Raw genomic sequence first — 14,219 nt, forward strand, 5'->3', positions numbered from 1 at the left:
TCAGTAGTGGAGCCCAGTTGGTGCGATCGGGGATCTAGCATTTGTGGTTGTCTTTCTTTATTTTGGGTTCCGTAGTCAGACCTTGTTTGCATTCTGGATGATGTTATCTATTTATGTATTGTGTGAAGTGGCGATTGCAAGCCAACTCTTTATCCCTTTCTTATTCAGTACATGGGATGTGTAAAGATTACCCCTCTTGCGACATGCCTACCATGGGGCTATGCCTCTAAGTCATGCCCCGACACGTGGGAGATATAGCCGCATTGTGGGTGTTACAGTTCCATACCCTTCCTCAAAGGAAATTGGACCTTAATATTTCCTTCTTTCATATCAATCACGGCACCGATGGTGCGTAAAAACAGTCTACCAAGAATAATTGGACAAGACGGATTGCAATCAATATCAAGAACAATAAAATCTATGGGCACATAATTCCTATTTGCAAGAATAAGAACATCATTAATTCTTCCCATAGGCTTTTTAATAGTGGAATCCTCCAAGTGCAAATTCAAAGAACATGATTCAATATCGGTAAGACCAAGCACATCACATAAAGATTTTGGAATAGTAGAAACACTAGCACCCAAGTCACACAAAGCAAAACACTCATAATTTTTAATCTTGACTTTGATAGTAGGTTCCCATTCATCATGCAATTTTCTAGGAATTGATACTTCTAATTCCAATTTTTCTTCCAAAGCTTTCATCATAGCATCAACAATATGTTTAGTAAAAGATTTATTTTGTTCATAAGCATGGGGTGAATTTATCATGGATTGCAATAGAGAAATACAATCAATTAAAGAGCAACTATCATAATTAAAGTCTTTGTAATCCAAAAGAGTGGGCACATCACTATTTAAAGTTTTGACCTCTCCAAACCCACTTCCATCAATTTTCTCAACAAGATTTCCACCCTCCGAAATATTGGGACACCTTCTACCTAAAGTTGATTCTTCTCCAGTCCCTTTTTCATCAATATTAACTTTACTAAACAAGGAATCAATAGAAGAAACACCAATCATTTTAAGATCTTCATCACTTTTATCTTCTAACTAGATTGGTTTAGCAGCCATTTGATTTACCAAGGTAGCTTGTGCATCAGATATTTTTCCCAACAAACTTTCAGCAAAGGCATACTTAGATTGAAGATTGCAAACTTCTCTACTAATATCATAAAGTTGTTTTGTAATAGCATCTAGCACAAAGGAGTGCTCCTTAAATTCTTCGGTAAAATACTTATTGTGCTCGAATTCTGTAGTCATATATTCCTTAGTACTTTTATCAATTTCAAGAAAAATATTTGCATAAGGAACATCATAATATTTTCTTTGAGGCAACATGACTACACAAACAAGAACGCACACAAAAACAGATCTGGCAAGAAAATGGCGAACGAAAAAAGAGGCGAATAAAACAACAAATTTTTGTGAAGTGGGGGAGAGGAAAACGAGAGGCAAATGGAAAATAATGTAAATTGCAAGGAGATGAGATTTGTGATTAGGAACCTGGTATATGTTGAAGATCCTCCCCAGCAACGGCGCCAGAAATTCCTTTTGATTGCTCCCTGACTATAGTGCCAGAAAGCTCCTGTCTGCTAGGACCACATCGGTGTTTCCCCAAAGAGGAAGGGATGATGTAGCACAATGAAGGTAGGTATTTCCCTCAGTGATGAAACCAAGGTTATCGAACCAGTAGGAGAACCAAGCAACACAATGTAAACAACACCCGCACACAAATAACAACACCTCACAACCCGACGTGTTAAAGGGGTTGTCAACCCCTTTCGAGTAACGATGATAAAATAAATTATAGGAAAGTATTTTTGGGTTTTTGGTTTAGTAGATCTGAAAATAAAAGCAAGAGAAAAATAGATCGCAAGCAAATATATGAGAAAGAAGACCCGGGGGTCGTAGGTTTCACTAGTGGCTTCTCTCGAGAAAGATAGCAAATGGTGGATAAACAAATTACTATTGGGCAATTGATAGAACCTCAAATAATTATGACGATATCCAGGCAATGATTATTACATAGGCATCACGTCCAAGATTAGTAGACCGACTCCTGCCTGCATCTACTACTATTACTCCACACATCGACCGCTATCCAGCATGCATCTAGTGTATTAAGCTCATGGAAAAATAGAGTAATGCAATAAGAACGATGACATGATGTATACAAGATCCATTTATCTATTGCATAGATATAGATCCCATCTTTTTATCCTTAGTAGCAACGATACATACGTGTCGGTTCCCTTTCTGTCACTGGGATCAAGCACCGTAAGATCAAAGCCACTACCAAGCACCTCTTCCCATTGCAAGATAAATAGATCAAGTTGGCCAAAGAAAACCCAAATATTGGAGAAGAAATACGAGGCTATAAGTGATCATGCATATAAGAGATTAAAGAAACTCAAATAACTTTCATGGATATAAAAAGATATGACTGATCATAATCTCAAAGATCATCAGATCCCAACAAACACACCGCAAAAAGAGTTACATCATATGGATCTCCAAGAGACCATTGTATTGAGAATCAAGAGAGAGATGAAGCCATCTAGCTACTAACTACGGACCTGAAGGTCTACAAAGAACTACTCACGCATCATCGGAGAGGCAACAATGGAGGTGGTGAACCCCATCCAAGAAGATGTCTAGATTGGATCTGGTGGTTCTAGACTCTGCGGCGGCTGGATGAATATTTTGTCGACTCCCCTAGGGTTCTGGATTTTTGGGGTATTTATAGAGCAAAGAGGCAGTCCGGGGGCACCCGAGGTGGCGCCTGGGCCTCTTGGTGCGCCTTGGTGGGTTGTCCCCTCCCCGGGACTCCCCCCAGGTGCAACCAGGGCCCAACATGTTCCTTCTGGTCCATAAAAAATCTCCGTAAAGTTTTGTGGCATTTGGACTCCATCTGATATTGATTTTCTGCGATGTAAAAAACATGGAAAAACAGGAACTGACACTTGGCACTATGTCAATAGGTTAGTACCAAAAAATGATATAAAATGACTATAAAAATGATTATAGAACATCCAAGATTGATAATATAATAGCATGGAACAATCAAAAATTATAGATACGTTGGAGACGTATCACGTATCTCCTTAGGAACTAGTGCTACTTGTGAGCTGCGTTGGGATTTTCCCCGAAGAGGAGAGGAGATGAATTATAGTAGAGACAAGTGTTTCCCTCAGTGAGAACCAAGGTTTATCGAACCAATAGGAGAACCACACAAATTCCCATCTTCAACACCTGCACACACAAAAGCAAATACTTGCACCCAATGTGGGCAAGAGGGTTGTGAATCCTTTTGAACTCGTTACTTGCAAGGATCGAATCTTGTATAGGTAGATGGATAAATTGAAAAGTAAAATAAAAGTAAATAAATTGCAGCAAAGTATTTTTGGTTTTTATAACATGGTTAAAGTAGACATGGGGCCATAGTCTTCACTAGAGGCTTCTCTCTCAAACACATAGCATACGGCGGGTGAACAAATTATTGCTGGAAAATTGATAGAAAAGCACATAGTTATGACGTTATTCACAACAATGATCATGTATATATGCATCACGTCCGAGACAAGTAGACCGACTCCTACCTGCATCTACTACTATTACTCCACCAATCGACTGATATCCAACATGCATCTATGGTATTAAGTTCATGACAATTAGAGTAATGCCTTAAGCAAGATGACATGATGTAGACAAAGTAAACCCAATCAATATGAATAAACCCTGTCGTTTTATCCTTAATGAAAATAATACAAATACGTGTCTTTTCCTGTACTATGTCACTGGGATGTAGAGCACCGCAAGATTGAAGCCATTATAAAGCACCTTTCTCACTGAAGATAAATCAATCATGTTGGCCAAACAAAACAGATAGACAGGAGAGAAATACAAAGCTATAACAATCATGCATAATAAAGTTCCAAAAAGACATAATTACTTTCAATGAATAATCTGATCATAAACCCACAATTCATTGGACCCCAACAAACACACCGCAAAAGAAGATTACATTGGATAAAACTCCATGAATATCAAGGATCACATGGTATTTAAGATTAAAGAGAGAGAAGAAGCCATCTAGCTACTAGCTATGGATCCGTAGGTTTGTGGCAAACTACTCACGCATCATCAGATGGCAGCAAGGATGATGTAGAAGCCCTCCATAATCGACTCCCACTCCGGTGGAGTGCCGAAAAGGCCTCTAGATGGGATTATGGAAGAACAGAAGCTTGCGGCGGTGGAAAAGTGTTTCGGGTGGATCTCTGTTGGTCTGGAAATATTTGAGAATTTATAGAGGTGGAATTGGGTCAAGGGGTGCTACGGGGAGCCCACGAGCTTAGGGGGCGCGCCCCGTGAGATTGTTGCTCACCTATAGCTCTTCTGGCATCCTCCCGAACCTTCTAGGGTCCATAAAATATCACCGTAAAGTTTCAACGCGTTTGGACTTCGTTTCATACTGATTTTCTAAAAAAGGCAAAACAAGCAAAAAATAGGAACTGCATTGGGCACTAGGTTAATAGGTAAGTCCCCAAAAAGGATATAAAATAGAATATAAAGCATCCAAGATTGATAATATAATAGCATGAAACAATTTTTTTTGTAGATACGTTGGAGACGTATCAACTAGTTCATCCACCGTGTACGTTTTGCCAACGCGAAGGTGAAACTCGGTAGGGAAGTGATGAACCACAAGTATAGGGGATCAATCTTAGTCCTTTCGATAAGTAAGAGTGTCGAACCCAACGAGGAGCAGAAGGAAATAACAAGTGGTTTTCAGCAAGTTAATTTCTGCAAGCACTGAAATTGTCGGTAATAGGTACTCCCTCCATTCTGAATTACTCGTCGCATAAATGGATGTATCTAGATGTATTTTAGTTCTAGATATATTCATTTCTGTGACAAGTAATTTGGAACGGAGGGAGTAGTTTGATAGCAAGATAGTTTGTAACAAGAAATTAATAGTAATGGTAAATAAAGTGCAGTAAGGTATCCCAATACTTTTGTGGCAAAGGACATGCCAAAACGGTCTCTTATAATAAGCAAAGCGTTCTTAAGGGCACAAGGGAATTTCATCTAGTCACTTTCATCATGTTAGTTTGATTCACGTTCGCTACTTTGGTAATTTGATATGTGGGTGGACCGGTGCTTAGGTGCTGTTCTTACTTGAACAAGTCTCCCACTTATGATTAACCCCCTTGCAAGCATCCGCAACTATGAGAAATGTGTTAAGATAAAATCTAACCATAGAATTAAACATATTGATCCAAATCAGTCCCTTATGAAGTAGCACATAAATTAGGGATTAAGCTTCGGTCACTCTAGCAACCCATCATCTAATAACTACTCCACAATGCATTCCCTTAGGCCCAAAGATGGTGAAGTGCCATGTAGTCGACGTTCACATGACACCACTAAGGGAATCTCAACATTCATATCATCAAAATATCAAACACATATCAAGTTCACATGATTAATTGCAACACGACTTCTCCCGTGACCTCTAGAACAAAAGTAACTACTCACAAATAATATTCATGCTCAAGATCAGAGGGGTATTAAATAACATAATGGATCTGAACATATAATCTTCCACCAAATAAACCATATAGTAATCAACACTACTAGTCACCCACAGGTACCAAACTGAGGTTCCGGTACAAAGATTAAACATAAGAGATGAACTAGAGTTTGAGAGGAGATGATGCTGTTGATGGAGATTGGCCTCCCAAAGATGAGAGGGGTTGTTGGTGATGACGATGGCTTCGATTTTCCCCTTCGGGAGGGAAGTTCCCCCCGGCGGAGGGCAAAAGTGCTCCTTCCCAACTTCCACCTCGAGACGGCGGCGCTCCGTCCTGAAAGTCCTCTCCATATTTTTTCTAGGTCAAAAGACTTTATATACCAGAATATGGGCACCGGAGGTGGGCTGGGCTGACCACAACCCACGAGGGCACGCCTGGGGGCCTGGTGCACCCTGGTGTCTTGTGGTCACCAGGTGGCCCCCTCTGGTAGTTATTTGCTCCAGTATTTTTCATATATTCCAAAATAATTCTCCATAAATTTTCAGCTTATTTGGAGTTGTGCAGAATAGGTAAATCCGACGTAGTTTTTTCAGGTCTAGAATTCCAACTGCCGGCATTCCCCTCTTTGTGCAAACCTTGCATATTATGAGAGAAAAGGCATTAGAATTGCTCCATAAAGCATTATTATGCATAAAAACATTGTAAATAACAATAGGAAAACATGATGCAAAATGGACGTATCAACTCCCCCAAGCTTAGACCTCGCTTGTCCTCAAGCAAAAACCGATATCGAAAAACATGTCCACATGCTTAGAGAGAGAGGTGTCGATAAAAACAAAATATGGAGATAGTAGCATCATGCAAATTATTACAACAACAACAAACTTTATTGTAAAACTTTATCACAACTTTATCATATAACTTCTCATGAACAAGTAACGATTCATCACAACATCAAAGTAAAAAGCATGAACTCTATTGAAAACCAACAAACTATGTTCTCAGTCAACTTTGCAACTACAATTCATCATCTTTTCAGGAAGGGTCTCGTATCGTAGCCTTTTGGCAAGTACACATACTCAACCATCATTTAATCTTCTATGATTGCTAACACTAACCGCATACACATGAGCAAAAAGTTTCAACCAGACACATAGAAAGATAGGGGCATAATTTCGCCTCCCAACTCATTCACCTCAAGGGCGATGTCAACAACAATAGCTATAGCTCATGCTTACTCATATCCATCTGGATATATGTTCCTAGATCTTTCCCCACCAAATGATGCTTGCCAAAGAGAAACTAAAAAGGAATAGAGGAAAATACTTTGACTCTTGCATAAAAAATAAATACATAAAGTAAAAGATAGGCCCTTCATAGAGGGAAGCAGAGGTTTTCATGCGCTTTTTGGTTGTGTGCCCAATCTCTTAATGCGAAAGAACGCCATGTTATATTGCCCCTTATGATACAACCTTTTATGCAGTCTTTCACTTTTATTACTTTGCCATCACAAGTTCGTACAATGCTTAATTTCTCTTATACTAAATGATCAAACACATTTAGAAGCAATTTTTATTGCCTTTTTGCACCGATGACAACTTACTTGAAGGATCTTGCTCAATCCATAGGTAGGTATGGTGCACTCTCAAAATATTGATTTGGGTTTAAGGGTTTTTGGATGCACAACTAGTATCTCTACTTAGTGCGGAATTTTGGCTAGCAAAGATATTGGGCAAGCACCACATGTTAAAGGATCTATGACAATATAACTTCTATGTGAATGTAAATCATTATGTTGTCTTCCTTGTCCAACGTCAACAGTTTTGGCATATAATATTTGATGGGGGGCTCACAATCATAAAAGATGTCTAAGATAGTGTATTTGCTTGTGAATCTTATCTCCCCTTATTAATTCTTTCATGAATTGCATCATTGACCAATGCTTTGTTTGTCAACTTTTAACAATTTTTACCACTTGTACTTTTCCATATGTGATGTCATTACTTACCATAAGATTATCATATGATCTTTTTCATTATTTTATTTTATTTTGATTGGAACATAAAGGTAAAGAAACAAAGAATCAAACTAACTCTATTATATAACTCTCACTCGATTACAAGGATAGATAGAACACAAAACTAGCACTCGAAAATAGATCGAACTAAATTTTTATTCAACTAAATCATGAGATAGGTAAAGATTGAACTAAGATAGGTAAAGGAAATAAAAGTGATGGTGATACAATACTAGGGCATCTCCCCCATGCTTGGCACAAGCCAAGGGGAGTGCCCATACCCGTTACTCAAGTCTCCTTTTTCAGTGATGAAGATGATGGTGGTGGAGGTGATGAAGTAGTGGTGTTCTTCTTCCTAAGCTTACGCTTTAGGATGAAATTTTCCTCCTTCAATCCATCGATCTCCTGCTCAAGCTTTAATATCTTTTTGCATAATGCCTTCTTGTTTTCCTGCAGAAGACGAAAAGGGATAAACTGGATCTTAGGTTGCTTTGCTTTATTAGGGAGACTTGACTTCTTGAATTCCACGTGCATGTCCCAGGTTGAGATAGTGGGGCTTCTCATCTGAGCTTGTCTCCTCCGTTCCCTGCAAGTCATAATCTTCTTATTCCTCCATGGTCCAACCGTAGCGCTCCACATCCCCATAAACCTTTGGGTTTGTGATATAGTCTGCGACATAGCTCTCCCCCTTAGAATTGTGAGACAAAAACAACATGAACAAGAACAGAGTATTTCTCTGTGATGCGATGGTCAATACATCGAGGGACTATATATATCTTGGGAAACAAGCACACAGAAGGAAAATGGAGGCGGGAAGGCGCCCGAGGGGACCACAACCCACTAGGGCGCGCCAGGGAGGGTAGGCGCGCCCTGGTGTATCGTGGCCACCTTAGTTGCTTTCTTGGTCGTTTCTTATTTTCCTTTTTTTTCTAATATTCCAAAACTGACAGAAAATATTTTTGCGGATTTTTCGGAGTCTGTTTACTTATCGTATCACATACCTCCTCTTTTTCAGGGTTCTAGATTGTTCTGGAAGGTTTCTTTTATGTGTTCTTCCGGTGTCATGGTTTGGATAATATTGGTTTCAACATTAATAGGTGTACTTGAGATATAGTGCTTAATTCTTTGCCCATTGACGACCTTTGGATTAGTGCCTTTGGCATTATTGATCTTAACGGCTCCAAAACGATAAACCTTTACGATAATATATGGTCCTTCCCATTTGGAAACAAGCTTTCCTGCAAAAAATCTAAAACAAGAGTTGTACAAAATAACATATTCACCAACTTTGAATACCCGCTTTTGGATTGTTTTGTCATGCCACTTTTAAATTTTTCTTTAAATAGTTTGGCATTTTCATAAGCTTGGGTTCTCCATTCATCTAGTGAGCTAATATCAAATAACCTCTTTTCACCGGCAAGTTTGAAGTCATAATTGAGTTCTTTAATTGCCCAAAAAGCTTTATGTCCCTTTCAAGAGGCTAATGACAAGTGAGGGAGTCCTGGATTAGGGGGTGTCCGGATGGCCGGACTATACCTTCGGCTGGACTCCTGGATTATGAAGATACAAGATTGAAGACTCCGTCCCCCGTCCGAAAGTGACTTTCCTTGGCGTGGAAGGCAAGCTTGGCGATACGGATATGCAGATCTCCTACCATTGTAACTGACTCTATGTAACCCTAACCCTACCCGGTGTCTATATAAATCGGGGGTTTTAGACCGTAGGACAACATACACATCAACAATCATACCATAGGCTAGCTTCTAGGGTTTAGCCTCCTCGATCTCGTGGTAGATCTACTCTTGTACTACCCATATCATCAATATTAATCAAGCAGGACGTAGGGTTTTACCTCCATCGAGAGGGCCCGAACCTGGGTAAAACTTCGTGTCCCTTGTCTCCTGTTATCATCCGGCCTAGACGCACAGTTCGGGACCCCCTACCCGAGATCTGCCGGTTTTGACACCGACATTGGTGCTTTCATTGAGAGTTCCTCTGTGTCATCACCGTCAGGCTCGATGGCTCCTATGATCATCGATAGCGATGCAGTCCGGGGTGAGACCTTCCTCCCTGGACAGATCTTCGTCTTCGGCGGCTTCGCACTGCGGGCCAATTCGCTTGTCCATCTGGAGCAGATCGAAAGCTACGCCCCTAGCCGTCAGGTCAGATTTGAAAATTTAAACTACACGGCTGACATCTGCGGGGACTTGATCTTCGACGGATTCGAGCCACTGCCGAGCGCGTCGCACTGTCACGACGAGCATGATCTAGCTCTGCCGCCGAACAGTGCCCTGGAGGCCACGTACGCATCGGCTCCGACCCTTAATACGGAGCCAACTGTGCCGATCGAGGATGGGCGGTTGGACGCCACCTCGGGGGCTGCAACCCCAACGGCGATTGAGCCAATCACCAGCCCCGTACTCTGCGAGACCCGTGACTCTAAGGAGCCGGACTCCTCTCCGGACTCCGAGCCTCCCGCACCCCTGCCGATCTAATCCGATTGGGCGCCAATCATGGAGTTCACCGCCGCGGACATCTTTCAGCACTCGCCTTTTGGCGATATCCTGAAGTCACTGAAGTCTCTCTCTTTATCAGGAGAGCCCTGGCCAGACTATGGTCAGCAAGGTTGGGGTACGAACGATGAAGAAATTCAAAGCCCACCCACCACCCACTTTGTAGCCACTTTCGACGACTTAACCGACATGCTCGACTTCGACTCCGAAGATATCGACGGTATGGACGCCGATGAAGGAGATGATGAAGAACCAGTGCCTACTAGGCCCTGGAAAGCCACCTCGTCATATGACATATACATGGTAGACACCCCAAAAGAGGGAGATGGCGATGGAACAACGGAGGATGACCCCTCCAAGAAACAGCCTAAACGCCGGCGTCTGTGGCGCCGCTCAAAATCCCGCCAAAACAAACACGGTGATTCCAGCACGGGAGATAATAATACTCCGGAAAGTGCCAAGGAAAACCCCCTCCAGCAAGATTTAGCACAGGAGGATGGAGAAACCAGCCCTCACGAGAGAGCGGCAGACATAGAGGTCGAGGACGATAATTATATGCATCCATCCGAAGACGAGGCAAGCCTCGACGACGACGAATTTGTCGTGCTAGAGGATCCCGTCAAGCAAAAGCGTTTTCAACGCAGGCTTATGGTCATGACAAGAAGCCTCAAGAAAAAACAGCAACAACTTAGGGCTGATCAACATTTGCTAGTCGACAGATGGACTGAAGTCCTTGCGGCCGAAGAGCATAAACTCGAACGCCCCTCCAAGAGCTACCCAAAGTGTAGGTTGCTACCCCGATTAGAGGAGGAAGCACTTGATGCGGCCGACCGGCCACCTCGTGGTCGCGACAGAGAGGCCTCCCGGCCCTCCACTCAAGCCGCACCCCGTACCAAGGCGCGTGAATATGCGCCGCGAGACGTGTTGGAGGACAAGGCAAGGCAAACAAGATAGATCTACGGATCGCGTGGGCGCCCCATGGCTCGAGACGGTAACCGTCACGCCGGCCACAAATTCGGCAGGGCCGAACACACTAGACAAGGCTCATTGGAGCTATGTCATGATATAGCCCAATACAGAGGCGCCGCACACCCACTCTGCTTTACAGACGAAATAATGGATCATCAAATCCCCGAGGGTTTCAAACCCGTAAACATCGAATCATATGATGGCACAACAGATCCTGCGGTATGGATCGAGGATTATCTCCTTCATATCCACATGGCCCGCGGCGATGATTTCCATGCCATCAAATACCTCCCACTCAAGCTTAAAGGACCAGCTCGGCATTGGCTGAACAACTTGCCAACAGGATCAATCAGTTGTTGGGAGGACCTGGAAGCCGCATTCCTCGACAATTTCCAGGGCACTTACTGCGACCCCCAGACGCCGATGACCTAAGTCACATAATTCAGCAGCTAGAGGAATCGGCTAGGCAATTCTGAACATGGTTCCTAACAAAGAAAAATCAAATAGTCGACTGTCCGGACGCTGAGGCCCTAGCAGCCTTCAAACACAATATCCGCGACGAGTGGCTGGCCCGGCACCTTGGACAGGAAAATCCGAAATCTATAGCAGCACTCACAAAACTCATGACCCGCTTTTGCGCGGGAGAAGACAGCTGGCTTGCTCGTAGCAACAATATGACCAAGAACCATGGTAATTCGGACACCAGGGATAGTAGTGGCAGGTCGCGTCGCAACAAGTAGAAGCGCCGCATTAACGGCGACAATGCTGAGGATACGACAGTTAATGCCGGATTCAGAGGCTCTAAATCCGGTCAATGGAAAAAGCCATTCAAAAGGAATCCTAGGGGCCCGTCCAGTTTGGACCGAATACTTGACCGCTCGTGCCAGATACATGGCACCCCCAAAAAGCCAGCCAATCACACAAACATGGATTGTTGGGTGTTCAAGCAGGCAGGCAAGCTAAACACCAAAAATGAAGACAAGGGGTTGCATAGCGATGACGATGAGGAGCCCCGACCGCCGAACAACAGTGGACAGAAGGGTTTTCCCCCACAAGTGCGGACTGTGAACATGATATACGCAACCCATGTCCCCAAAAGGGAGCGGAAGCGTGCGTTAAGGTACGTATACGCGGTAGAGCCAGTCGCCCCAAAGTTCAACCCATGGTCCTCCTGCCCGATCACCTTTGATCGAAGGGACCATCCCACTAGCATCCGTCATGGCGGATTCGCCGCATTGGTTCTAGACCCAATTATTGACGGATTTCATCTCACTAGAGTCCTCATGGACGGCGACAGCAGCCTGAACCTGCTTTACCAGGATACAGTGCGGAAAATGGGCATAGATCCCTCGAGGATTAAGCCCACCAAAATGACCTTTAAAGGCGTAATACCAGGTGTAGAGGCCAACTGTACAGGCTCAGTCACACTTGAAGTGGTCTTCGGATCTCCGGATAATTTTCGAAGTGAGGAGTTAATCTTCGACATAGTCCCGTTTCGCAGTGGCTATCACGCACTGCTCGGGCGAACCGCATTCGCTAAGTTCAACGTGGTACCACACTACGCATACCTTAAGCTCAAGATGCCTGGTCCTCGAGGAGTAATTACGGTCAATGGAAACACCAAACTCTCCCTCTGAACGGAGGAGCACACGGCGGCCCTTGCAGCGGAAGTTCAAAGCAGCCTCTCCAGGCAGTTCTCCAGTCCGACCACTAAACGACCGGACACCGTCAAGCGCGCCCAGAGTAACCTACAACAAGACCGCCGGGCATGATCCGAGTAGGCGTAGCAATGCGGCCCCAACCCCAACCCTCGCGAAAAGGCGACGCCAGTACTTCGCGTACATAACTACGCTCTAGGGATACCATGGGCACAGGGGGAGGGGCACCATCACGGCACGCCCAAAACACGGCTTAAACCGTACCATGGGCTTCCGATTTTTTAGTTTTCTCTTACTTTCAGGACTTCATCCTTCGGAAGGCCTGTTCGGCAGTTCAATTGCCACACAAACGATGCAAGAACCAGGGAAGCAGACAAGCCACGCCGCACTACTGAACTCCCAGGTGGTCTCTATCACAAGCAGTATACCCGTTCTGCATACTATTCCGCAGCTTGCCCCTGGAACGGACATGTTAACTAGTCGAACCTTCCACTTATCGCATTATTTGTATCGTTCTTCTTTGATCGCAACTATTTTTAATAAACAATGCATAGCTTTCGTCTATTTTTGCATTACCTTTTTTCTTTATATATGTTCCTTAACGACATGTTGCATCCGTACATGTTGGTACGGCCAAAATACGCCAGGGGCTTTAATACCCCTCAACATGGTGTGAGAAGTCCGAACACTTTAACAAGTGTGGCACCCCGAACTTATAGCACTATATGCATCAGCTCCGAATCATGTCTTGGGTCAATAGTTGGGTTTTCCCGGCTCCTATGTTTTGGTGCCTTACGTTCCGCTATATCATCTAAGGTAGCACTAGGAGAACCACTGCGATTGTGCCCCAGTTGAGCTGGGTCGAGCACCTCAGTGGAGAAAGCTAAAACTAACTGACATGATGAAGCGAGAGCTAGTCGCTGTTCGAGAGGTTTTTTCGAGTCCCTAAAGACTTATGCCGCTTAGGGCGAGGAGCCGGCTCTGTCTGGCCAAGGCGTAGATAGCGCCCCGAACTTGGTCTTCCGAATACCAGGGGCTTCGCCGAAATTTAAAATTATAGAATTCTATGGCTAAGTGAGAGTGTTCATGCATTATAGTCCGATTGCCTTGTTCGTTGGGCTGAGCGCCTCCCTCGAAGGACCCAAACATGGGAAAAAGAGTGCTCAGGCTTACCCCCGAACACCCCAGCACTAGCGGCATGGGGGAAGAAGCCGACGACTCACAATCTCTCAGAATTGATAAACAGCCGCACAGAAGGTAATATTTTAAATTCCAACAGCATTGCTTAGCGCATATAAACAAGTTTTCAGCGCACAGGACAAAATGAGCAAGTTTCACTCAAAAATTACATCCCTAGAACATTCATCTGCCACAAGGCGGACACCCTTCAGAACATCCTTATAGTAATTTTCGGGCTTGCGATGCTCTTTCCCCGACGGTGGCCCGTCCTTCACCAGCTTCTCAGCATCCAGCTTGCCCCAGTGCACCTTAGCACGGGCAAGGGCCCTACGGGCACCTTCAAT

This window comes from Triticum aestivum, chromosome 1A (genome assembly GCF_018294505.1).
Source record: "Triticum aestivum cultivar Chinese Spring chromosome 1A, IWGSC CS RefSeq v2.1, whole genome shotgun sequence".
NCBI classification, from domain to species: Eukaryota; Viridiplantae; Streptophyta; class Magnoliopsida; order Poales; family Poaceae; genus Triticum; species Triticum aestivum.